Genomic DNA, 25847 nt, shown 5'->3' on the forward strand with positions numbered 1-25847 from the left:
GAAACCCCATAGACTTCAATACACACTGACTTCATTTACAACAATAACACAAAGTTACAGTGATCAGTCCAGGTACATTTCTGTGCGTCTTTGTGCGCATGCGCTCATCCATTTGAAGCGAACGTGAGAGTGACGTATGCATCTGTGTCACATGGGAGATCAATGAAAGACAGGAAATGCCTTTGATCTCCAGTGACGTCACACAGTCTCGTTGTGGAGTTATTAGTTGTTGATATTGTTTTGAAAAATCTGCATCAGTGAAACATTCATTCATACACAAGGACATCACGTATAATGTTGGAATAGAAAATCACATTTTTTCTGTGTGTGCTCCTGAGAAAGAGGCTCAAATCCAAATCCCAGGAGACAGAAGTTGAGTGAGTCAGTGAGGAAGAAGCTGCTCGTTCTCCTTCAACAGTTTGATCTGAGGAAAAGTCACTTCCTCAGATCATATGTACGGTAAAAAATTGCTGAATGTGACTTCTATTCTCTTTGCTCTTTTTCCCCTTTCAGTGTTAATTTACAAAAACAACATTAATTCTTGGAGCCATGTCTTCTTCAGATCTAACTCGGATCACTCCAATCAGAGACACTGATGGATTCTTGTGCATAAGGTCTTCTCTCTCTTTGTGAGATCAGTTAATTCATGAATCAACATTTCCCGAACTGAAGCACAGACTTGTGCTGTGAGAGCAGTAAGTGCTATTAGTTGGGGTAATGTTGGTGATTTCAAATCAGCAAGTTTTATCAATGGTCGGGATGTGGGGATTAAGAACATCTGAACGTCACAAATGTTGCCTTAACCTGAGCACTGACTTTTTAATAATCACAAGTTAGTGGTTGGGACTAGAACCTCAGTTCCTTTAACAGTCTTGATGACCTGCAGTATCAGCCCCTGGCTGGGAAATGGCTGATTGTCCAACAAGCCAAGTTGGAATGATTAATCGAATTTCATTTGAATTACGCACTCATCAGAAGCCTGAGTAGCTCAGTCGGTAGAGCATCAGACTTTTAATCTGAGGGTCCAGGGTTCAAGTCCCTGTTCAGGCGATGCATCTTCTTCCCTTCAGTGGTTCACATTATAGTCACGGCTGTTAGGCACAAACAGGAGGGGATCATCGGCATCGCAGTGAAAAGTAGTTCCAGTTCTGTTGTTGCTTCTGTCGGCAGAACTCAAAGGTATCTGGCATGACTACGTTTGTGTTTTGAGCTTCATTAACAGTGTGCCACTCTATGGTGGAGGTCATGACTAAAAAGTGGGAGGAGTCTTTGATCTCTTTGATGTCATTAGAACCTTTGTGACATCACAGAATCAGCATCTCCTTTGATGGTTACTGATGGAACAGGAAAAGGTCAGATCCTGATATCATCTTGTGAATCCACAAGTATGCCTTTCTTTGTTTGTGTACCAACAGCCTGAGCTCTGGTTCTGACTTTGTTTTTATGAACCTCATTATTTACACACAGCACATTCAGGACGTTAATGTGACAGTTTATTATATGCTAAAGAAACCTTGTTCAGACTCATGATGGTCAGCCACGTATGTTGGGGGTATTTTCAGATCCAAAATACATCCCTGTACATCAGAGTGGTGCTGTGGCTTAGTTGGTCAAAGCGACTGTCTAGTAAACAGGAGATCCTGGGTTCAGTGTCTCATTGATAAAGTTTAAGATTGTTGAGTTAAATTCATATAAGTTTCATTAAAAGGACACAGCACTCTCTCTGACCAGTCACTTAACTGCACAGTCTTCATGTCTCCCAGCAGTTCCTTGTTGCTAAAGTCAGATGTTGTAGAAAGAAAGGACTTTTGGGTTTTCATCAGCTGTAGGTTACAACGATCAATATTATAGATATGACAGACAGAGTTCTCGATGTTTTCCTGTTAATCAGTGCTGCTGAAAATCTCATGTAATGTGTATAAATAGCAGAGGATGGTTTCGATCCATTGACCTCTGGGTTATGGGCCCAGCACGCTTCTGCTGCGCCACTCTGTTCATAACATTCAGGTTGCCGTGTCCTCTGGAGTTTTGTGTAATTTTTAACCACCACATCCACTTTCTCTCTCTTCCACCTGCAGTCTATCTAATAACCACCAGGGGGCGGCTCCACTGGTTGGAAAATGAAGTCAGAGTGTGTTGAAGTCTATGGGGTTTCATACAGACAGAGAGGAGAGAGAGAAGAAATCAAGTTTCGAGAGGTTGCATGTGGCCATTATGGGGCTTGAACCCACAAACTTGGCGTAAACTGAATATAACTGGCCAGTAACCAGGGTCATGGACAGGCCAACCACTGTCCATGACTTGTTCTTAGAATGTGTTAAACAACGTGTGTGAGTGTTGTTGTGGGTGTGTATCTACTGTAACAGACCGACTGTAGCTGAATAGATAGAACGGTTTCATCCTCCTCCTGGTCTGTAGACCAGTTCTATAAATGTTATCTTATTCTGGACCTTCAAGGACACACACTGTGTAACAGGAGCTCAGTGGACAGGTGAAAAACAGAAACTTAGGTTCAGTGGAAAAGTACAGAGTAAGGATACATGCTGTCTTTAAACAGAGCCAACTGTAACACTGTCATATTTTAATTTTGTGCAGATTACAGAGATTCTCCAACATCCTCTGTAGCTCCCCAACCGGGAAACTTGGTTTCATATTATTTTTCATTTGATGTCTAAAATATTTCCTTCAGTTCTGAGTTCCTGGCAAGAAGCTAAATATGGAGAGGACGACCCACAAGAAGTGGAGCAGAGCATTGGTGGAGGAAGAGCAGGGAGCAGGTTTTCAGCTTCTGTTTAGTTTGATTGATAGTTTTTTTCAAACAAAATGGCCACACTCCCATAGGACTACATTATAGCTCTCTTCCGCTCAGCTCAGCAGGCTGACATAAAACACGTGACCACCCCGCAGTGAGATCAGGGAGTGTCGGGACTCTTCTCTCTCTGGGACACTGGATCTGTCTGTCTGTATCATGTCAGAAACTCTGAAACACTCTGAATTCTTTAAAACACATTGGATTTAATTCTCTTCATTCTGTGACATAATCAGGTGATATATCAAAGGCAGCAGCTCTTGAGACTCACACATCACTTCAAACCTTTGAGAAAGATCTAAGATCTGGACTAAAGCAACCACAGACGAAGACGGGATTCCAACCCATGCGTGCAGAGCACAATGGATTAGCAGTCCATCGCCTTAACCACTCAGCCACCTTGTCCCCAAATCCCACCACTGCCAGTTTGTCTCTTGTCAAGGAAAACTAATCAGCTAATTCGGGCATTTTTTGTCTCCCTGTGAACAAAAGGTCAAATTCTCTCCAGATATCTTGGCTGGAAAATGCTGAGTAATGCTGGCATTGGTGTGCGTGGTTGTTGTGGCCGAGTGGTTCAGGCGATGGACTTAACCAAATCCTGACAACAACGGTCTGTTGTTGTCACAACACGTTCCGGTTTCATGCTTCTTTGTTTTACCGCCACAGTCCTGATCATATTGGAACTGTTGGAGTTACTGCCTTCACTCCTGACGTCCAGCACAAGAATCATGCTACGTGTTATGACACTAAATAAATGACACTTCCTGTCTGAATACCCAAAGAACAACTCCAATCTCCTCCTTAAAGTTGCATCCTCATTCTGATCACCTGGCTCTAAATGCAAACTAAATGCTGTAAATTCGCCACTCATGAGTCTTGAAACAACCTTCTGTCTTCCTGCAGCACCTGTAATAAATATTCACCAGAGCTCAGGTAAGAACTCTACAATCGTCTTTTCTCTTTCTGCACCACAGGGAGCCACAGGCTTTAGTGTTTTCAGTCCTAACCCTTGATTGTCAAGCAATCATATTCCCATTTTATGCAGATTTTTCATGCACAACACACACACACAACAATCTTGAATTGTTTAATTAAATCTAAAACTTTTATGAGTGACAGATTACACCATGGACCGTACAATTTTTTATTGTATTTGTATTTATACTTTTATCATTTAATATGTTTTGCTGCGTTTCAACGCTTTAAGCTAAAGAAAGAACAAGAGCATTTCAAAATAAAAGCCAATTTATATTAGTTTATTTGTATCTTTAGCTCAGATGTCGCAAAGCGCAACAATGCTGTCAATAAGGAACTTTCCTATTTGGGTTACTTGAAACATTTGGTGCAGTAGGCAGCAAGTCAGTCTCATAATTTGAAGGTTGTGAATTCGAGCCTTATACGGGGCACAGCTTTAGTTAATAATGAGAATTTAGTGGTTGGGACTAGAACCTCAGTTCCTTTAACATGCTTCGATGATATATTAGACTTCTATGAACCATTTCACCGCTCTGCATAGACAAGTATAAAGAATGACACAACAGGTGTCATCTCACTACTTTCCAGTTTAAATGCACAACAGCAGCATCCAGCTTCTCTGTCAGAGAGTTGTGAAGTTCTGTCTCTGCATCAACACCATGAACCACAAAATTATCATTGCAATCTCTGGACAAGAGAAACAGTAATTTATGTGGTTTTTGCTGATCCACTGACCTCCTTGACCTCCTTCATTTTGTAACCTCTGCCATGAATCCATACAAAAAAAAAACGAAGACTTGCTGTGTTTAGTTCACTTGTTGCTGTATCTCCGAAGAGCTAAAGTCTTGTGGAGAATGTGGGCATCGATCCCACTACCTCTCACATACTAAGCTAGCAGTCTACCATTTGAGCTAATTCCCCTGCCATTCTAGCATTCAAGCTAAGCTTTGAGAAAAGGCCGCTTTAACAACATCAACAGGTTTCAAAGCTTTTTCGAGAGAGTTCAAAATAATTCAATTTTTCAATCATCTGTATTTTTCAGTAAAAACACTTTCCCTGACTGGGAATCAAACCCTGGCCGCGGCAGTGAGAGCGCCGAATCCTAGCCACTAGACCACCAGGGAGCGGGTAGACAAAATACCTTTGTCCCAAAACCTTACAGCAATAGAGGTGAAAGAAAATCTGTCATTTCAAACAGTGAAGGTTCCAATGTGAAACCTTAACCTGTAGACAACCTGTTTTGTCCACTCCACACGTGTGAGCAAGTGCAAACTGAGCCTCCATGTGATCTTATCAGATCGTGGTCATTGTGTATTGGAATGACTGGACTCACTTTGATGGACAAATTTTTCAGCTTCTGTCGTCAGAATGGCTGAGCGTTCTAAGGTGCTGCGTTCAGGTCGCAGTCTCCCCTGGAGACTCCGGGACAAGTATCAAACATGATGAGGAGGCCGAGTGATTAAGTTACGTCAAGTACATATAGAGCAGGTCTAGACCAAACTCTTATTAAAATTATTTTGAGAGCCGTGGTGAGGAGGGGTTCCAGGTCAGTATCTGGAGGATTTTGCAGATGATGTGCTCCTTTCAGCACCATCAGCCTGAGAACGACAGCACTCATTGGATCGGTTCACAGCTGAGTGTGAAGCAGCAGTGGAGCAGTGGAAGAGTGCTGGGCCCAAAACCCACCTCTGCTGAGGCACTGATGCAAATAACAAACTACATTCTAGAACTCTGGTTGACTGTGATGTTTCTCATTTCAGCCCACCTGGTGTTGGTATCGTCTTTCACTGGCTTCTATAACTTTTATTCACAGGGAGACAAAAAAATGCCCGAATTAGCTGATTAGTTTTCATTGACAAGAAACAAACTGGCAGTGGTGGGATTCAAACCCACGCCTCCGAAGAGACTGGAGCCTTAATCCAGCGCCTTGGACCGCTCGGCCACACTACCCTGTGAACAGAAGCTAAGGAAGCCATTTTGCAAGATAAAAATATATATAATCTTGCTGTGCATGTGCAAATGAAGAGTCATGATAGTCAGCCACGTACGTTGGGGGTATTTTCAGATCCAAAATACATCCCTGTACATCAGAGTGGTGCTGCTACGGAGTGTTGCATCAGTGGCCACCATCACTTCAAATAACCCAAATGGGAAAGATCCTTATTGACAGAATTGTTGCGCTTTGCTACATCTGAACTAAAGATACAAATAAAATAATCTAAATTGGCTTTTATTTTGAAATGTTTGTATGGTGCAACTGCTCTTGTTCTTTCTGCAGCTCAAAGTATCAAGGAGTTGAAACGCAGCATAATGATAAAAATAAACAGTCTGTATTTTTGGGAATTTTTAGGATAATTTTTTGCAGCTTTAGCAGCTCGGCTAGCTCAGTCGGTAGCGCATGAGACTCTTAAACTCAGGGTCGTGGGTGAGCCCCACGTTGAGAGATAAGTAGTTTATTTTTTTTAGACCCAAACTTACCCAGCAGAACACTGCCTGGTTATGAGCAGGTTAAAAAGTGCTGGGCCCAAAACCCACCTCTGCTGAGGCACTGATGCAAATAACAAACTACATTCTACATTGATCAACTTACTGATCACTGACACTACATGTTGATGTTACGGCAGTTGCACTGCCCCTTTCCTCTACTTTGGTTTCACCAGAGCCATTAAATATGGTATAACCTGAAATACATACTTCCCAACCACGAAGGGACTCGAACCCTCAGACGCCTTGTCCATTAGGCCACGTGGTCACCGGGCCATGTTAAAATAAATAGCTCAGCTGGGAGAGCGTTAGACTGAAGATCTAAAGGTCCCTGGTTCAATCCCGGGTTTCGGCATCGGAGGTTGTACCTGAGTGAGGTTCAAGCTCAGGTTTCTTTGACCTACATTTCCAATTTTCTCCCTCCTCTTTCAACCACACCATGAAATATTGTGAGGTTGGATGCGTCACGCTGACTGGTTGTGTGTCCAAAAGGCTGTCAAACACATCTTTCTTCCATTTTCTCCTCCAAACATTTGTACACAGTTTTGAGATTTCCCATAATGTCATATGTGTGTCATTTTTGCAGTGAAGTATTTCATTAAATGTAAAACTGTTATAAACGGAGTGTTGCATCAGTGGCCACCATCACTTCAAGTAACCCAAATGGGAAAGATCCTTATTGACAGCATTGTTGCGCTTTGCTACATCTGAGCTAAAGATACAAATAAAATAATCTAAACCGGCTTTTATTTTGAAATGATTTTTGGCGATTTTTTTGGAGGATGCTTTGCTTTTTAAGCAGCCCGGCTAGCTCAGTCGGTAGAGCATGAGACTCTTAATCTCAGGGTCGTGGGTTCGAGCCCCACGTTGGGCGATAAGCAGTTTTTTTTTTTTAGACCCAAAGTTACATTTCCAATATTCTGCCTCGTCTTTCAACCACAACCACATGAAATATTGTGAGGTTGAATGCTGCACACTGACTGGTTGTGTGTCCAAATGGCTTCAAAGACATCTTTCTGCCATTCACCCCTCCAAACCTTTGGACACAGCTTTGAGCTTTCTCACAGGTGTCATTATTTCAGTGAAGATGTATGTATGGATGTATTCCCCCTGAATCCTGCGATTCACAGCTTCCACCAAATGGAGCCAAATAAGACACAAAACTTATTGTGATGTGAGTCGGAAGAGCTGCTGCCTTTGATACATCACCTGATGATGTCACAGTACTCACAGAATGAAACTCTTCCTTTGAAGCTGCTTCAAAGAATTTCCAAAATCACATGTGATTCAGATGTAAACACAAAGGCTGCCCCACTGTCACCATTCAGAGCAGCTGAGAAGATTATTGATCATTCATTAATGATCAGCTGAGAACCAAACAGTGTATCTGAAGCACAGGAAAGAGTTCTGCTCTCCAACACTGATCCCTCAAACACCACTCTACTGGAGCCCATGACATGTCCCTCCTGACAATGTGCTTCATTATCAACAATGGAGATGCCGGAGATTGAACCCAGGGCCTCATACATGCAAAGCATGCGCTCTACCACTGAGCTACGTGTGATGTGGTAACTTTAGCAGTTTTAGCAGCTTTAGCTAACCAGACAGCTTCTGAGCTCCTGCAAAAGCTAAAACACCAATTTCCCCTCTCCGCAGCACAGCATGAGCCACAAAGTTACTGTTGCTTCACTTTACAAGATACAACAAATAACACAACCAGCCAACCTCACACAGCTCCATATCATAAGAGTTAGCTCTCCTGACGACTGCAAGGCAACAAACTTAAGTTTCCAATGAGGACTCTGCTCACCATGTCTATTCAACGTGCTGCAGCTGTCACATTCATGCAGCTTCTGTAGAAACAGTTTATTCCATCAGAGCCATCAAATCCAGCATACCATGCAGGGGATGTAGCTCAGTGATAGAGCGCATAAACATAAATGAACAGAACATACCTCACTCAAAAACGGCACACTGGTTCTAATGACATCAACGAGATCAAAGACTCCTCCCACTTTTTTCTCATGACCTCCACCATAGAGTGCTGACTGCTGCAATAATGCTGCCTTTAATAGAAGTTTAGGAACATTTGATGAAAGGGTTAGGGTAGATTGGAAATGTCTGTTTATTGTTTATCACTTGTTAGGATCCCCGTTAGCTGTCACTGAGGCAGCAGCTACTCTTCCTGGGGTCCAAATGAAAATGCACATCTGCAGTCAAACAGGTTCAGGTAGATGCAGAGTCCTACATTAAAACAAACCACAACAACAACCTCAGCTGCAGTATACACATTACACTTCCATTACCAGATCCTCTGCATATACATGAATGTTGCAGTGCTGCTGTGGCTTAGCTGGTCAAAGCACCTGTCTTGTAAGAGACATGATGGTCAGCTACTTATGTTGGAATATTTTAAGATCCTCTGTACATTTCTGTGCATCAGAGTGGTGCTGTGGCTTAGTTGGTCAAAGCGCCTGTCTAGTAAACAGGAGATCCTGGGTTCAAATCCCAGCAGCACCTATTTTAAGGTTGTTGAGATAAACTCATGTAACTTCTTCTGCAGGAGTTCCATTAAAACTCTCTGACCAATCAGGTAACTGCAGAGTCTTCATGTCTCCCTTTGGAACATCCTGACGTTTTGTGGAAGAGATTAAACCAAACCAGATACTATCCAACAAAAACAGCTGAGGACAGTGCTGTGGACTTGAGCCGGTAACAGGCTGAATGATTTCACAGCCAATGCTGTCAGCTGGTTAGATTTGTAAAAATAAGCCAAAAAAATGCTTTCACACAGGCCGGTTAGCTCAGCTGGTTAGACCGTGGTGCTAATAACGCCAAGGTCATGGGTTCAATCCCCATACTGGCCCAAGCAGCATCTCAGAACTTGGTGTTGTTGTTGTTATACTTCAATGCAGTCTAAAGTCTTTTTCCAACCAGTGGAACTGCCCCCTGGTGGTCATTAGAAGTGCAGCCTAACTTATCAGATACAACAATAACACAAAGTTACAATGATCAGAGCAAAGACTGCATATTGATCATTTCCTTTGTAACAGTTTAGTGATTAGTTTCCAGCTGGCATTGTGCACCATGCAGGGGATGTAGCTCAGTGGTAGAGTGCATGCTTTGCATGTATGAGGCCCTGCGTTCAATCCCCGTCATCTTCAGCGTTGATAATGAAGCACATGAAGTACTTATCTTGTGCAACACCCTGATCTCTCAACTATCCACTCAGCTTGGAGCAATTTATCCTGTGTGAACACAAGTGTACATGTGATGACAAAACAGCAGCCATTGAAGTCCACTTAAAGGCAAACTCCTAATGTTTTGGCCTCTTTTTTTAAACTCACGTCAAAACATCATAATGAAGTTACGTCAAGTACATATAGAGCAGGTCTAGACCAAACTCTTATTAAAATAATTTTGACTTTTATTTTGAGAGCAGGAAGAAGGATATCCAATCATCTCATCTGCCACACCATACAGGGGATGTAGCTCAGTGGTAGAATGTGTGCTTTCCATGTATGAGTCCTTTGGTGCAATCCCCAGCATTGCTAAACAAGCACAGGAAGTACTTATTTGTACTAACATGGGTGTCATTCCCATTCTGAAGTGTCCAAGGTGCCTGATTAAGGCTCCACTCTCTTCGGAGGCGTGGGTTTGAATCCCACCACTGCCAGTTGCCTCCATTCCTTTGGATCCTGCATACAACATCAGTTGAGTGTGACGACTGAGTTCTCAGTTTAACACATGATGGATTCTAGGTCTCCCACATGAATACCTTTTATACCATGCATGCCGAAATGAGAGATAAAAAGCTTGTAGGAAATGCCAAAGGTGCCACAGTTTCTACTAACAGTTGATTGAGGAATCAGAGGAATTGAAAACTGAATCACATCAGTGGAGGTGCGGTGATTTTCTGTTTGGTGAGCAGCCCTGTGAGCAGCTAAGCCACAGAACATCTTTATGACATTCTACAGCTACGATCAAACGGCTTGTTGGGGAAATCCTTTCACTGTTTCACTCAAGTCCACAGCACTCTGCTCAGTTTTTTAGCTTTCAGCTGATCAGTAGCTGTGGATGGACCTGGTATCTGCTATTTGGAGCTTTGCTTGGTTTGCATAGCTGCCTTCCAAGCAGTTGACCTGGGTTTGATTCTCGGCCATTGCAGTTCAACTGTGTGTCTACAATTTAACTTTGTATTTTTCATGTTTGTTTTCCTTCCAGAAATCCTGAAATCCTGTAGATCTCAGGCCGATGGTGCCAAAATCCTCCAGCTACAGACCTGTAACCCGTCCTCACCACAGCTGTACATCTGTTACACCCTGTAGTTGTCTCGGGGAAAGGGAAGCTTATTGTCATATAGTGATGGGATGGCTCCATACTCCAGAACATCCCTGTGAACCCGGTCATACACCTTCTCCAGATCAAATCTTGGGGTTCCACATGTCCACTATAATTCCAGTGGATAAGACAAACCACTTCCATGGGTGGACTCAAACCACCATCCTTTCAGTTAACAGCCAAACACGCTGACCAATCGCCCCACAGAGACATGTTGTTGCAGCCTGCTGTTCCAACTACACACAGCAACAAGTGAACTGAACACAGCAGGTCTCTGGTGGGCTTCACAGCCTTTCAGTGAACAGCTGATCACATTGATAATTGTGTCACAGAGTGGAGCCGCCCCCTGGTGGTCATTAGATAGACTGCAGGTGGAAGTACTTTTTAACCTACTCATCCACTTTTATAGAAAGTTTATGGTCCTTAACTTACCAGATACAACAATAACACAAAGTTACAATGATCAGTCTATGTCTTTCAATGAAAGACAGGAAATGCCTTTGATGCCTTTCAATTACTATTGTAATGATGTCATCTTCACATATAACAAACTTTGGATAGTGAACAGCTTGCTGTTGCTAAAACACCATTAGCAGAAGATGGTTTCAATCCATCGACCTCTGGGTTATGGGCCCAGCACGCTTCCGCTGCGCCACTCTGCTCATAGCTAGCTGAGCTGCAGCATATAAACTCGAATCCCATCACTGCGGAATCTACGTAGGAATGCCATTCCTTCCTTTCTTCAATCACCAGGACAGCAGATATTATCAGTGATATGGGGGGTGGGGGATAAGGAAGTAGTTTGAAAGTCACAAATGTTACCTTAACTTGAGCACTAACTTGACTGTTGAATTCAGTAAGTGCTACTTGTTGGGGCAGTGCTGACTGACAAAGACAACAACATCTTCTCAGAATACAATACTGATAATTTCAATTATGAAACACAGACAACTTCCTTTTGTACAAGTGCTTCTCTTTGCGGTTGTCCTGGATGGTATTAAAACCAGTTTTGATAGATTTCTTCAGATCAGCTGAGTGAGTGAATTTTTCGTCAACATTTCCCGAACTGAAGCAAAGAGGCTCATGTGCTGCTTGAAGTGAATCAGCACAGCTTCTGTCAGGAACATCTGTCTGTTGCTGACAACATCTGGATCACAGATGACACATCAGACTGATATTATCTGTGTCATGGTGTTCAGAGATTTCAGCAGCTCACATCCAACACAGAGACTCTGAGCAGGCCCACCTGGTCTTAGACCCAGACCCAGACCCAGACCTAAATCCAAACCCAGGAGACAGAGGTTGAGTGAGTCAGTGAGGAAGAAGCTGCTCGTTCTCCTTCAACAGTTTGATCTGAGGAAAAGTCACTTCCTCTTTTCAGGAATCAACTTCGACCATCTGTCCACTAGATGGAGATAACTGAGCATCAACTGAAAAATCCTCTGTTCTTCCATGTCTGAACTATAATATCAGTGACATGAGACATGGTGACCAGTTTCCACTACTCTCGACCTCTGGGTTATGGGCCCAGCACGCTTCCACTGCGCCACTCTGCTGTAAAGATGGGACTTGAACCCACAATCCCTGGTTTAGGAGGCCAGTGCCTTATCCATTAGGCCACTGGGGCACAAAAAAAATGGGAGGAGCCTTTGATCTCTGTGATGTCATTAGAACCTTTGTGACATCACAGAATCAGCATCTCCTTTGATGGTTACTGATGGAACAGGAATGGACGTGAATTGGTACCGTTTGTTTGCGCTGTAAAAATTCTTATTTGTGCTGCTACGGTTTTATCGGTGTTAGACATTTTAATTTCTGGTGATGAAGTCACACAGCCCCCCATGTTCTCCAAATGGACCCAAAGTGCAGTTGTCACCAAATTTATCAAACAGTAATGTCAGATGTCAGATGTCAGTAATGTAAGATGTTCAATCAATTACATAGCCTATCGTAGCTCAAAGCTTTTGATCCAGTGTGACATTTATAAGCAGTTACATATACTTATCTTTATTAGCATTAGTATCTGTACACGCACGCACACAAGCACACACACCACGTTTTCCAGCCCTCATGGTTCTTGGTTATCATCATATTGATGTTGTTTGATCAATATATACAGTGTGGACAACATTACGTCACAAATTCTTCATCATTCTTATCATTCTTATCATGTTTCGGAGAATCATCAAACATGACGAGTTGGCCGAGTGGTTCAGGCGCTGGACAACCAGTGGAGCCGCCCCCTGGTGGTTATTAGGAACGACTGGGACTGCTGCGTCCTTCAGAAGACTGTCTTTTTTACTTAATGAGAGATAAAAAGCTATTTAGGAAATGTCAAGGTGCCAAACAAACCAACAAACCCACACATCAAGGGGAGGTTTTTCACTCAGACAGCTGTTTGCCACTGTTGGTAGAGGGCGTTTCTCCTTTCTACTGTGTCCTGTTTCTCCAGCATTCTGGGGCTGAGGGGCTCACAGTGGGCAGAGTCTGCATCTCCAGGAATAATAACCAGGAATAAATGTCCCATATGGTCTAGCGGTCAGGATTCCTGGTTTTCACCCAGGCGGCCCGGGTTCAACTCCCGGTATGGGAATTCTCTTTGATTACACAACATATGAACGAACGAACCTGGCATTAAACGCATTTGTGTTATGATTTAAATCAATTTTGACTTGACTTAATGGAATAAATTAGCAAACGCTGTTGACAAGGACGTCTGAATTGACTATGCTCTACTCTGCATTGCCATCATATTGGAGGTGGGTTTGTCTATGCAGTCAGCATTGGTGGTTCAGTGGTAGAATTCTCACCTCCCATGCCAGAGGCCCGGGTTCAATTTGTGAACTTCTGACTTTAGGTTCATATTGAATGATCATTGAAACCTGTTGAAAGATCCTTATTGACAACATTGTTGCGCTTTGCTACATCTGAGCTCAAGATACAAATACAATAATCTAAAATGGCTTTTATTTTGAAATGCTTTTTTGGCGCGACTGCTCTTGTTTCTTTCTGTAGCTCAAAGTGTTAAGGAATTGAAACGCAGCAAAACATATGAAATTATGAAAATAAAGATTAGAATTCTTTTAATTTTTGGTAGGATGACTATGCTGAGTGGATAGTTGAGAGATCAGAGTGTTAGACAAGATAAGTACTTCCTGTGCTTCATTAGCAGTGCTGCAGATTGAACCCAGGATCTTATACATGCAAAACATACGCTGTCCCACTGAGCTACATCCCCTGCATGGTCTGGTAGCTTTAGCAGCTTTATCAGCTTTAGCTAGGGAGTTTTGTCAATGACCTGTATTTCTCATGAACTAAAGCCCTTTTACCCTGACCGAAAATCAAACCCGGGCTGCAGCAGTGAGAGCTGATCCAGCCACATGCAGTGGTGGTATAGTGGGAAGCATATTTTCATCAAAATTATGTTTTAACCGTTGTTGGCAGGACTCGAACTGTCAGATGTGTTTGACAGCCTTTTGGACACACAACCAGTCAGCGTGACGCATCCAACCTCACAATATTTCATGGTGTGGTTGAAAGAGGAGGGAGAATATTGGAAATGTAGGTCAGAAAAACCTGAGCTTGCACCTCACTCAAGTACTCATTCAAGAATATGCAGCTGTGCTTAATATTGTTACCCTGTTCAGCGTTATAGGGAAGAGGCACATTCAGCACAGACAGCAGCTCTTCAGACTCACACATCCCTTCAAACTACTGATGCACCGATATGAAGTTTTTCCCCGATACCGTGATCAATATCTGTTAAAACTATTTTCCCTGGTCGGGAATCGAACGCAGGCTCTGGCAGTGAGAGCGGCGAATCCTAGCCACTAGATGTTCTGTTCAGTACTGCCAGTTTCTCTGCAGTCTGTCTCTCAGTGAACTTTTGTGCTCCTCAGAATTGTGTCCCACTTCCTCAAAGGTTTGAAGTGAAGTGTGAGTCTGAAGAGGTGCTGCCTTTGATCCATCACCTGATGATGTCACCTGATGATGTCACAATACTAAAAAAATCTGAGCTGACTCCTGTGTACTGTTGCTCAGTGGGAGAGCACTTTGTGTGACTCTGTGGCGCAATGGTAGCGCGTTTGACTCCAGATCAGAAGGTTGCGTGTTCAACTCACGTCAGGGTCAGATTATTTGTTTGCACTTTTGGTAAACGCTCACATACTCTGTGGTGCAGCAGGAAGTGTTTTTCTGATGATCCATTTCATTTCTTCACATCACAGACAAATTCAGAATTTCAGGAGGACTATTGGACTATCTTAGCATCTCTGACTGCACATCTGAAGGCACAAGATGACGACTTCAAATCCCTGTAAGATCAATGCTGCTCCTCTCCAAGTTGACGAGCTGCCTTTGTGGCTGCAGGCTGTCATGTAGCTCAGCTGCAAACCGATCCAACGAACGCTGGAGATCTCAGGCTGATGGTGCCAAAAGGACCACATCATCTGAAAAACCCTTCGACCTTCCACGTCTCCACGACAATACCATTTGACAACTTTGACAACCTTCGAGTTCACCATCAACAGAAACACAGCAACGCAGCAACACAGTAAGGTCAACATGTCTCTGCCATCTCCAGCGTTGATAATGAAGCACAGGAAGTACTTATCTTGTGCAACACCCTGATCTCTCAACTATCCACTCAGCTTGGAGCAATTTATCCTGTGTAGTCATCCTACCAAATTACCAAAGTGAACACAAGTGTACATGTGATGATAAAACAGCAGCCATTGAAGTCCACTTAAAGGCAAACTCCTAATGCTTCGGCCTCTTTTTTTAAACTCACGTCAAAACATCATGATGAAGTTACGTCAAGTACATATAGAGCAGGTCTAGACCAAACTGTTATTAAAATTATTTTGAGAGCCATGGTGAGGAGGGGTTCCAGGTCAGTATCTGGAGGATTTTGCAGATGATGTGCTCCTTTCGGCACCATCTACATTGATCAACTTGCTGATCACTGCCACGACACGTTGATGTTACAGCAGTTGCACTGCCCCTTTCCTCCACTTTGGTTTCACCAGAGCCATTAAATATGGTATAACCTGTAATACATAACTTCCCAACCACGAAGGGACTCGAACCCTCAGTCTTCTGATCCGAAGTCAGACGCCTTGTCCATTAGGCCACGGTCTCATTGTCAGAACGAGTCAGTTCTTTCTCTTGGCATGATAACACTGTGAGAGATGTGCATTTGAAGCCTTCACTGTGGGACTTTGGAGAAGTGGATGGTGAACATGGGAAACTTGCTCCTTGAAAACAACTAAACGTTGTTGACAGGATTTGAACCTGCGCGGGGAAACCCCAATGGATTTCGAGTCCATCGCCTTAACCACTCGGCCACAACAACTACATGAGCCGCAAGAAAAGTAGAAATACACAAAAAACTAAAAAAGCTGAGCAGAGTGCTGTGGACTTTTGAAGGTGCTGTGATCAGGTGACAGTCTCCTCTGGAATTGAGGGTTCAAATACCACTCCTGACAGTCTGTGGTGTTACCCAGCTTCTTTGTCTGAGGGCCCTCTGGGGAAAGATCTTTGTTGTGCTTTAAGTCACATCTGTCCTCATTCAGCTGATTCCTCAATTAACTGTTAGTACAAACTGTGTTTGCACCTTGAAACTTCCAACATAGCTTTTTATCTCTCATTTCAGCATTAAGAAGCAATGCCTGCTATTAAAGGCATTCACGTGGAAGACCTAGAACCTGTGATGTGTTTCACTAAGAGCTCAGTCATCACACTCAACTGATGTTGTAAACAGGTTACATTCAGAGGAATAGAGGTAATTAGTAGCGATGGGATTCAAACCCACCCTTTGAAGAGACCGCAGAATGAATGCAGCACCTTGGACTGCTTGGCTTCTGAAATGTTTCATAAATAGATTGAATAGGTGAGGGCTTTGGGACGGGGCTCACGGCAGCACCCGCTGTGGAGACGCTGACAACTTCCCCGCCCTGCAGGCTACTGATTAACTGATGAGCCTTGTTTATCTTTAGATCAGTAACCAGCACACAGGAAGACTCTGTGGCGCAATGGTAGCGCGTGTGACTCCAGATCAGAAGGTTGTGTATTTAAATCACGTCAGAGTCAGAGCATCTATTCTCTGCACTGTTGGTAAGCACACAGCTGAAATTGCTTCCATGATCTGCAAGTGGAACTAAAGGTGGGCCCTATGCCTGCCCTGATAATAGTAACTGATCACCAGTGAGTGCTCTCATCCTTCTAGCTGAGTCTGAACAACAGCACTCAGCTGTGTCATATTTTAAGGCTGTGCAGATTACAGAGATTCTCAAATATGCTTGGGAACATGTGAAACTTGGTCCATGAAAACAACCAACCGTTGTTGGCAGGATTTGAACCTGCGCGGGGAAACCCCAATGGATTTCTAGTCCATCGCCTTAACCGCTCGGCCACAACAACCACACACAGCAAAGCTTCCAGCACAGCTTCCAACTCTTTTTCCCAGAGTCCATCGAGGGAATTATACTGGAGATGACAAACCTGGAGGGGAAGCGTGTGTTTGGGGACATCTGGAGAGAATTGGACCTGGTAGACCTCCAAACCTACCTGGGAGGTAATCCAGACAAACTAGGTTCAGTCCAAATAGTTCCAGTTTTGTTGTCGCTTCTGTCGGCAGAACTCAAAGGTATCTGGCAGGACCATGATTGTCTTTTGAGCTTCTTTCACAGAGTGCACTCTACTGTGGAGGTCATGAGAAAAAAGTGGGAGGAGTCTTTGATCTCTGTGATGTCATTAGAACCTTTGTGACATCACAGAATCAGCATCTCCTTTGATGGTTACTGATGGAACATGAAAAGGTCAGATCCTGATATAATCTTGTGAATCCACAAGTATGCCTTTCTTTGTTTGTGTACCAACAGCCTGAGCTCTGGTTCTGACTTTGTTTTGATGAACCTCATTATTTATACACAGGAAACATAACACACGTAAAACACAAAGTTAAATTGTAGACACACAGGTAAACTGCGATGGCGGGGAATGGAAGGCAGCTTCCAAGCAGTTGACCCGGGTTCGATTCCCGGCCATTGCAGTTGACCTGTGTGTCTACAATTTAACTTTATGTTTTACGTTTGTTTTCCTTCCTGAGATCCCAAAATCCTGTAGATCTCAGGCCGATGGTGCCAAAGTCCTCCAGCTACAGACCTGTAACCCGTCCTCACCACAGCTGTACATCTGTTACACCCTGTAGTTGTCTCGGGGAAAGGGAAGCTTATTGTCATATAGTGATGGGATGGCTCCATACTCCAGAACATCCCTGTGAACCCGGTCATACACCTTCTCCAGATCAAATCTTCCATGTGTCGACTAAAGTTCCAGTGGATAAGACAAAACACGTCCCTGGGTGGGCTCAAACCACCATCCTTTCAGTGAGCAGCCGAACACATTGATAATTGTGTCACAGAGACAGGTGAGGGACAAATTATGTGATAATTCTGTTCAAACTGCTCTAATTTGTTGCCAGATTGGGCTTCTTTTGATGAAATTGGGTTTCGCAAGATGGAAATTGGGCTGCTTTGGAATACATATGGGGCTTTTTGTTTAAATATTGTGAGCAATGTTACAGAACAAACTGTCCCCTGATGGTCAAAGCACATGGTCCAAATAAATAAATATCTGATTGATATGAGATCCAGCCAATGATGTTAGTGATCAGAGACAGCTGGACATGGCAGGTTTCAATCTTGGTGAAGTCCCTTTGAGGAACAGAGGGAACATCATCCTGTTGTTGATGAATAGTCCTGATTGGTGGTTTTTCTGTCATTTCTTGTGGTTGTCCTGCAGATTTGGTTCTCTGACTGAACTATAAATGTTGAAGTGTATGATCTATGCTCTGTGTGAGATCTTTGATGACCTGAAAGTTCTCCCCCTCAGAAAAAGTGTGTAGTTGGAGCTAATGGCTCATTGTTCTAGGGATCTGATTCTCACTGAGAGTGCAAGAGATCCCAGATTCAAATCCCAGACGAGCTCTTTGTGTTATGTCACCAATATCATGACTCTTACCAAAGTTTATTTCCTGTACAAAGCGGTCAACCGAATTTCCATCTGCTCAACTCAGGTAAAAGTTGTAATACAGGAGTGATTATTTGTGGGTGTTTTTGAATTTTTGGATGTCAGATCTTTGTAGTCCATAAAGAAAGGATGAGCTAGCATTATTGTTTCCTCATCAGAGACTGGCAGCTGGAGACATGTCAGGATGGCCGAGTGGTCTAAGGCGCCAGACTTAAGTTACGCTACTTCCTGTGAAGCGGGGAATTCTGGTCTCTGAATAGAGGCGTGGGTTCAAACCCCACTCCTGACAACTTTTTGTGGATGAAAAATCTGCATAAAATGGGAATATGATTGCTTGACAATCAAGGGTTAGGACTGAAAACTCTGAAGCTGAGAGTGGCTCAGTGGCTGAGAGAGCCTGTGGCTCCCTGTGGTAGAAATGGACAGCAGTTGTTGGACTAAATATAACTTAGCTGTTACTGAATCATCTGTACAGGCTGAGTTTGATGTAGTGAACTTAAGTTTAACAGTATATATACAGATACAAAGAAGCTGGACTTGAGAGTTTGTGAGGTTGGATGCTACACGCTGATTGTTTGTGTGTCCAGGACGTTTCAAGGACATCTTTCTGCCATTCTCTGCTCCAAACATTTCGATGCAACTTTCAGGGGTCAGAAACATGTGGCATTATTGCAGGCAAGCTAAGACTGACATGTGGTAGTGTGGCCGAGCGGTCCAAGGTGCTGGCTTTAGGCTCCAGTCTCTTCAGAGGCGTGGGTTCGAATCCCATCACTGCCAAGCTTTGCACTTTGAGCTGACACTGTCCTATCAAAGCTAGCATTAACTTCTTTGTTTCCTCACCAGAGACTGGCAGCTGGACACATGTGTCAGGATGGCTCAGTGGTCTGAGGTAACAGACTCAAGAAAGACTCAGCAGAAAGTTTCAATTCCCACGTCTGTGCTTCAGTTCAGGAAATGTTGATTGTGAATTTAGCTGATCTCAAGAAACAAATAAAATATTTTGTCAAAATTCCAAACAGGACAACCCCAAAGAGAAACACTCATGCAGAAAGGAATGCCCCCAGCACATCCACACTGGCGTCCAGCCCTCTGCCTTCTACTTCCTCTTCTGTAGCTGCAGTTGATACTCAGGCTGAAGATGAAGAAATGGTAAATATCATTGTGTCCATTTGAGAACGCAGGAATATAAACATGAGTCTAACTCTTGACTCGGTTTCTTCAAGTCCTTCTTGAATGATCTCGAAATTTATTTGTTTGTATAATGAGCATATGCCTGCAGGGTTACAGGGTGTAATGGTTAGCACTCTGGACTCTGAATCCAGCGATCCGAGTTCAAAACGCGGTGGAACCTGAATCTTACCAGTGAAACACTAAAATTCCTGTTTGTCCACTCTACAGCTTCCATGTGATCTAATCAGGCAGTCATTGCGCTGCGTTCAGGTCGCAGTCTCCCCAGGAGGTGTGGGTTCATATCCCACTTCTGACAGAAGCTGCTTTTCTTTCCTCTGATGCCAAAAACCAGGGGCCTTTACATCTTCAGTCTAACGCTGTCCCATGTTAGCACAGCGGAGTTAGCTCAATGGGCAGGCTGCTGGCTTAGTATGTATTAGTATCAATAAGTCTTGTAAACAGGACATGTTGCATTCAAACCCCACCAGTGCGTCACTCTCAGTGGAGTTCCTGCTCATCACTTCCTGTATTACAGCTTTTGCTTGCAGTTTCGAGACAAAGTGGTTGTTGCTGTGTTGAGCAGATGGAAATGTGGTGACCGCTTTTCACAGGAGACAAACTTTGGGAAGATATTGGCAATATAACACTAACGGCGCGTCCAGGATTTGAACCCGGGACCTCTCACACCCGAAGCCAGAATCATACCCCTAGACCAACAAGCCATTAGCTGCAATGATATAAAGGTCCTGGATCTGAGGGAGCCACAGGGAGCACACAGGCTTTCGTGTTTTAAGTCCTAACTCCTTTATTATGAAACAGTCAAAGTTTCAGAGACCAGAATGCCCTTTAGTGCAGGAAGGAGTTTACCTTGAGTCTGGCGCCTTAGACCACTCGGCCATCCTGACAGACAGATGGATACTTGAATTTGAATTACTTGGTCTTCCATATGACAAGTGGAGATATGCTACGCTCTACTCTGCATTGCCATCATATTGGAGGTGGGTTTGGCTGTGCAGTCAGCATTGGTGGTTCAGTGGTAGAATTCTCGCCTCCCATGCGAGAGGCCCGGGTTCAATTCCCGGCCAATGCAATGGTCACTGCTCTCCATGAAAAGCAGCAGTCAGCACTGCCTGGATACAACAGTGGTCAGGGCTGTATGTTTATACTGAAATACTGACAGCTCTCCTCCATCTCACTCCTTTACTTACTCTGGGTTCCAGGCCTCGTTGGTGCAGTAGGCAGTGTGTCAGTCTCATAATCTGAAGAACGTCAGCATGTCGTGTTCATGGAACAGACCCTGGCTTCAGGTTTGTAGACAGATTAAATTTGTTCTCCAAAGAACAGAAAAATGATGAGACACGTCAGGAGTTTTTCAGCAGCACTGATTAACAGGAAAACATGGAGAATGTCATTTATTGCTTTCCTCAGTGATGTGTACTGTTCTGCTCCTGACTCAGTGATGCTGTTGAATGGTTATATGTATTATGTATTTAATGTCCTGTTGTCAGTTTATCGTCTGTTCCATCGTCTCTACCAGCACTTGACTGGATCCATCTTGATCACTGAGCTACATCAGAACAGGAAAAGGTCAGATCCTGATATAATCTTGCGAATCCACAAGTATGCCTTTCTTTGTTTGTGTACCAACAGCCTGAGCTCTGGTTCTGACTTTGTTTTGATGAACCTCATTATTTACACACAGCACATTCAGGACATTAATGTGACAGTTTATTTTATGCTAAAGAAACTTTGGTAAGAGTCACGATGGTCAGCCACGTATGTTGGGGGTATTTTAAGATCCAAAATGTATCCTATCCTGACAGAAGCGACTGGAACTATTTGGGCTGAACTGGATTTGAAACCTTCACTGTTGGACTTTGGAGAAGTGGGTGGTGAACATCCATCCAGTGGTGGTGTGGCCGAGCGGTCCAAGGCGCTGGATTAAGGCTCCAGTCTCTTCGGAGGTTTTAATCCCACCACTGCCAGTTCATTTCTTGTCAATGAAAAATTACAGAAGGCAGTGAAAGATAATACCAACACCAGGTGGGCTGAAAGGAGAAACATCACAGACAGTCTGTGATGTTTCACAGGAAGTGATGGTTTTCATCAGTATGTTTTAGTGATGAGCAGGAACTCCACTGAGAGTGAAGCACTGCTGGGGTAATTGGCAGTGATGGGATTCGAATTTGGATGCTGCACACCGCACCCATTCCACCATCGCATTTTTTTGCCATTTCTTAGGCTGTTCTCTAAACAAACCCAAAGTGGTACCGTGATGCATATACTGATCTTTATTTGCACGTGCACAGTGTGATTATATATAGTGAAAGTATCTCCAGGAGTAAAATGATTAAATCACGACCTCAATCTCAGTTGACAATCTCTGTATTATATCAGAGGCCCTTTGCGGTACATATACTTATCTTTATTAGCATTTGTATCTGTATACACACACACACAATCACACACACCACGTTTTCCAGCCCTCATGGTTCTTGGGGAATCCATTCATGTGGAAACCCTTCTCGGACTGATTGGAGCATCCAAACGCTGCACTCCCACATTAAAACAAACCACTTTACCATCAACCTCAGCTGCAGTATACACATTACACTTCCATTACCAGATCCTCTGTATATACATGTACTTCACAGTGGTGCTGTGGCTTAGCTGGTCAAAGCGCCTGACTCGTAAACGGGAGATCCTGGGTTCAAATCCCAGCAGTGCCTTGAGCTGAATGTTAAATGTTATAGATCTAACAGACACAGCTTTAGTTAATAATGAGAATTTGGTGGTTTAAACCTCAAATCCTAGAACACTGTCTGGTTAACATGTTTCGGTGATATTAGACTTTTATGGACCATTTTTGCAGAATCAACACTTATAACTCCACAACGAGACTGTGTGACATCACTGGAGATCAAAGGCATTTCCTGCCTTTCATTGATGCCCCACGCGACACAGATGGATACGTCACACTCTCACTTTCGCTTCAAATGAATGAGTGCATGCAGTTTCTGTAGTGTAGTGACCATCATGACTCTTAACAAAGTTTGTCTCCTGTTAAAAAGGGTCAATCACCACATTTCAACCTGCTAAACAGCAGGGTACAACTCAGACGGACTAAAGCCAGCTGAACACCGACGAGAATGGGATTCCAACCCACGCGTGCAGAGCACAATGGATTAGCAGTCCATCACCTTAACCACTCGGCCACCTCGTCATGAACCCAAAAGTACATGTGATGACAAAAAACAGCCATTGGGAAGAAGCTGCAGCACCTGAACAGGGACTTGAACTCTGGATACTCAGATTAAAAGTCTGATGCTCTTCAATAAGATCTGACTTCATTTTCCAAGCTGCCCCCTCGTGGTCATTAGATACACTGCAGGTGGAAATCTCAGTACCTTTTAACCACCACAGCCGCTTTGACAGAAAGTGGATGTGGTGGTTAAAAATTACACAAAACTCCAGAGGACATTGCAACCTGAGCAGAGTGGCGCAGTGGAAGCGTGCTGGGCCTATAACCCAGAGGTCGATGGATCGATAGATCAGTGGTAGACGTTCATCAAAATGACAGGACATGCTCTTGGTAGGTCCATTGCTGTAAAGTAAATTCCCATACCGGGAGTCGAACCTGGGCCGCCTGGGTGAAAATCAGGAATCCTGACCGCTAGACCATATGGGACTCCGAAGTGCTCAATTTAGGCTCCGGTCTCTTTGGAGATGTAGGTTCGAATCCCACCACTGCCAGTTGCCCCAGCTGTGCGGTACGCTCGACCACTGAGTTACATCCCCTGCATGGTGTGGTAGCTTTAGCAACTTTAGCTAACCAGATGGCTTCTGAGCTCTTGTGACAGCTAAAACACTTATCTGTCTGATGAAACCTTTGGGTTAAGGAGTTCAAACACAGCAAAACATACTGAATGATAAAAATGAAGATTTGAAGAAGGAACTGAGCTTTTTCAGCTGGATGCCCCTGTTAATGCTGGATGTTCTGTTCACCATCCACTTCTCCAAAGTCCCACAGTGGAGGCTTCAAATTCACATCTCTCACAGTGTTATCATGACAAGAGAAAGAATATTTGGACATACTAAGGTGAGCTGAACACAGATGAAGAAGGGATTCCAACCCACGCGTGCAGAGCACAATGGATTAGCAGTCCATCCCCTTAACCACTCTGCCACCTCGTCATGTTTGTTGTCAAAAAGATGTGGTCTGAATGTTAGACTGATCAGTGGTTCTGCCTTGAGTGTCCTTTTGCACAGGAAGGTCAGAGAGTGTGCTGTGTCTTTTTAACACACAAACAAAGAAATGCATACTTGTGGATTCAAAAGATTATATCAGGATCTGACCTTTTCCTGTTCCATCAGTAACCATCAAAGGAGATGCTGATTCTGTGATGTCACAAAGGTTCTAATGACATCACAGAGATCAAAGACTCCTCCCACTTTTTTGTCATGACCTCCACAGTAGAGTGCACTCTGTTAATGAAGCTCCAAAGGCAATCATGGTCCTGCCAGATACCTTTGAGTTCTGCAGACAGAAGCGACAACAAAACTGGAACTATTTGGACTGAACCTGGTTTGTCTGTATTGCAGGTTCAAATCCTGCCAACAACGGTCTGTTGTTGTCACAACATGTGCTTCTTTCATGCTTCTTCTTTTTGCTGCCACCGTCCTGGTCATATTGGATGAACTGTTGGAGTTACTGCCTTTACTCCTGACGTCCAAGAATCATGCTACATGTTAGGAGAAATGACACTTCCTGTCTGAATACCCAAAGAACAACTTGTCCATCTCCTCCTTAAAGTTGCATCCTCATTCTGATCACCTGGCTCCACCCTACATGCAGCTCCAGGCCGGGAACTGAACCCAAGAACTTATTGTTGTGCGGAAGCAGTTTCACTTTCAGCAATCTATGTGTGTAGAAACAAGGATGGAAGGTCTCTGGTCTAGTCTCTTTGATTCACAAGGAGAGAATCTGTTAAATCTCATGTTCTTTTCATGTGATGGTGGTATCGTGGTCAGCATAGCTGCCTTCCAAGCTACTGACCAACAGCGTGGGGAATAAGCTGAGATAAATCTTTTTTTGGACAATGTGCTTTTAGTTTTTTCTGTAACATTGCTGACAATATTAAAACAAAGAGCTGCACACGTATTCACAAGCAGCCCAATTCTCATCTTGTCTGCCCAATGAAGCCCAATCTGGCAACTCTGTTGGTGAGCACAGTCCAAATGAAGTCAGTGTTGGCTTTAGGGAGGGATGTTGAAGTCACTTGGCTTCACCTCCAACAAAGAGCTAGCCTTGTGCAGCCATTCGGGGTGCTAACCATTACACTATTGGCGAGGAAGGAAACACAAATGGAAAAAAAACACTCAGTCACACTCATGGAGCCTAAATCAAAAGAACATCAGATTGAGACAAGAAAAAATGGAACCAAAGTGTGAAAATAATGAACAATAAACAAAAACATGAACACAAAAAAGTTTGAAACAGAGAGGCTGCTCTGTGCAACCTGCTGTTCTGCGTAGAATTATTCTGAATTAGGTCTGTATTCAACAATCTCTAAATGTCTTTAGAAAATAATACACAAATTCAATTCCTTTTACACCAAACTATAAAAAAAACTTTTTTCTGGTATATATGTCACTGACCCAAATGAGCGAGGACAAAAAAACAACAAAGCAAAGCAAAAAAAAACAAAGACCAATCAAGTTACAGTTTACTTTTGGTCAACCAGCAAAGATCCTGCAGTCAGAAACTTTGGTCTTTTTCTTTACAGTCGTCACAACCAAACAGTTTCTCTTCTGTATGGACCTCCATGTGTACTTTAAGGCTTTTCTTTCATTTAAATGTTTTCCCAAAAACATCACAGCTGAAGTGTTTCTCTTCTGTATGGACCTTCATATGTGGTTTAATGTGTTTCTTTAGTTTAAATCTTTTCCCACAAACATCACAGCCGAAGGGTTTCTCTTCTGTATGGACCTTCATATGTGGTTTAATGCTTTTCTTTAGTTTAAATGTTTTCCCACA

At 43.4% G+C, this 25847-nt stretch overlaps 15 non-coding genes across 15 annotated transcripts; 10 read left to right on the top strand and 5 right to left on the bottom strand.

Moving 5' to 3' along the window:
- Positions 1–977: 977 nt before the first annotated feature.
- On the top strand, positions 978–1050 carry trnak-uuu (transfer RNA lysine (anticodon UUU)). Its single transcript has one exon. It is a non-coding gene; the product is annotated as a tRNA-Lys (tRNA).
- Positions 1051–5652: 4602 nt separating this feature from the next.
- Positions 5653–5734, bottom strand: trnal-aag (transfer RNA leucine (anticodon AAG)). Its single transcript has one exon. It is a non-coding gene; the product is annotated as a tRNA-Leu (tRNA).
- Positions 5735–7069: 1335 nt separating this feature from the next.
- On the top strand, positions 7070–7142 carry trnak-cuu (transfer RNA lysine (anticodon CUU)). The gene has a single exon. It is a non-coding gene; the product is annotated as a tRNA-Lys (tRNA).
- A 1572-nt stretch (positions 7143–8714) lies between these two features.
- Positions 8715–8788, top strand: trnat-agu (transfer RNA threonine (anticodon AGU)). Its single transcript has one exon. It is a non-coding gene; the product is annotated as a tRNA-Thr (tRNA).
- Positions 8789–9061: 273 nt separating this feature from the next.
- On the top strand, positions 9062–9135 carry trnai-aau (transfer RNA isoleucine (anticodon AAU)). The gene has a single exon. It is a non-coding gene; the product is annotated as a tRNA-Ile (tRNA).
- A 3995-nt stretch (positions 9136–13130) lies between these two features.
- On the top strand, positions 13131–13202 carry trnae-uuc (transfer RNA glutamic acid (anticodon UUC)). The gene has a single exon. It is a non-coding gene; the product is annotated as a tRNA-Glu (tRNA).
- A 1466-nt stretch (positions 13203–14668) lies between these two features.
- trnaw-cca (transfer RNA tryptophan (anticodon CCA)) lies at positions 14669–14740 on the top strand. Its single transcript has one exon. It is a non-coding gene; the product is annotated as a tRNA-Trp (tRNA).
- Positions 14741–15880: 1140 nt separating this feature from the next.
- Positions 15881–15962, bottom strand: trnas-cga (transfer RNA serine (anticodon CGA)). Its single transcript has one exon. It is a non-coding gene; the product is annotated as a tRNA-Ser (tRNA).
- A 985-nt stretch (positions 15963–16947) lies between these two features.
- Positions 16948–17029, bottom strand: trnas-aga (transfer RNA serine (anticodon AGA)). The gene has a single exon. It is a non-coding gene; the product is annotated as a tRNA-Ser (tRNA).
- A 1789-nt stretch (positions 17030–18818) lies between these two features.
- Positions 18819–18929, top strand: trnal-uaa (transfer RNA leucine (anticodon UAA)). Its single transcript has 2 exons — positions 18819–18856; positions 18884–18929. It is a non-coding gene; the product is annotated as a tRNA-Leu (tRNA).
- Positions 18930–19335: 406 nt separating this feature from the next.
- Positions 19336–19417, top strand: trnal-uag (transfer RNA leucine (anticodon UAG)). The gene has a single exon. It is a non-coding gene; the product is annotated as a tRNA-Leu (tRNA).
- Positions 19418–20829: 1412 nt separating this feature from the next.
- Positions 20830–20900, top strand: trnag-ccc (transfer RNA glycine (anticodon CCC)). Its single transcript has one exon. It is a non-coding gene; the product is annotated as a tRNA-Gly (tRNA).
- Positions 20901–22465: 1565 nt separating this feature from the next.
- trnat-cgu (transfer RNA threonine (anticodon CGU)) lies at positions 22466–22539 on the top strand. The gene has a single exon. It is a non-coding gene; the product is annotated as a tRNA-Thr (tRNA).
- Positions 22540–22951: 412 nt separating this feature from the next.
- Positions 22952–23033, bottom strand: trnas-gcu (transfer RNA serine (anticodon GCU)). The gene has a single exon. It is a non-coding gene; the product is annotated as a tRNA-Ser (tRNA).
- Positions 23034–23426: 393 nt separating this feature from the next.
- Positions 23427–23498, bottom strand: trnae-uuc (transfer RNA glutamic acid (anticodon UUC)). The gene has a single exon. It is a non-coding gene; the product is annotated as a tRNA-Glu (tRNA).
- Positions 23499–25847: the final 2349 nt, after the last annotated feature.

Source organism: Echeneis naucrates, chromosome 2 (assembly GCF_900963305.1).
Source record: "Echeneis naucrates chromosome 2, fEcheNa1.1, whole genome shotgun sequence".
Lineage (NCBI taxonomy): Eukaryota > Metazoa > Chordata > Actinopteri > Carangiformes > Echeneidae > Echeneis > Echeneis naucrates.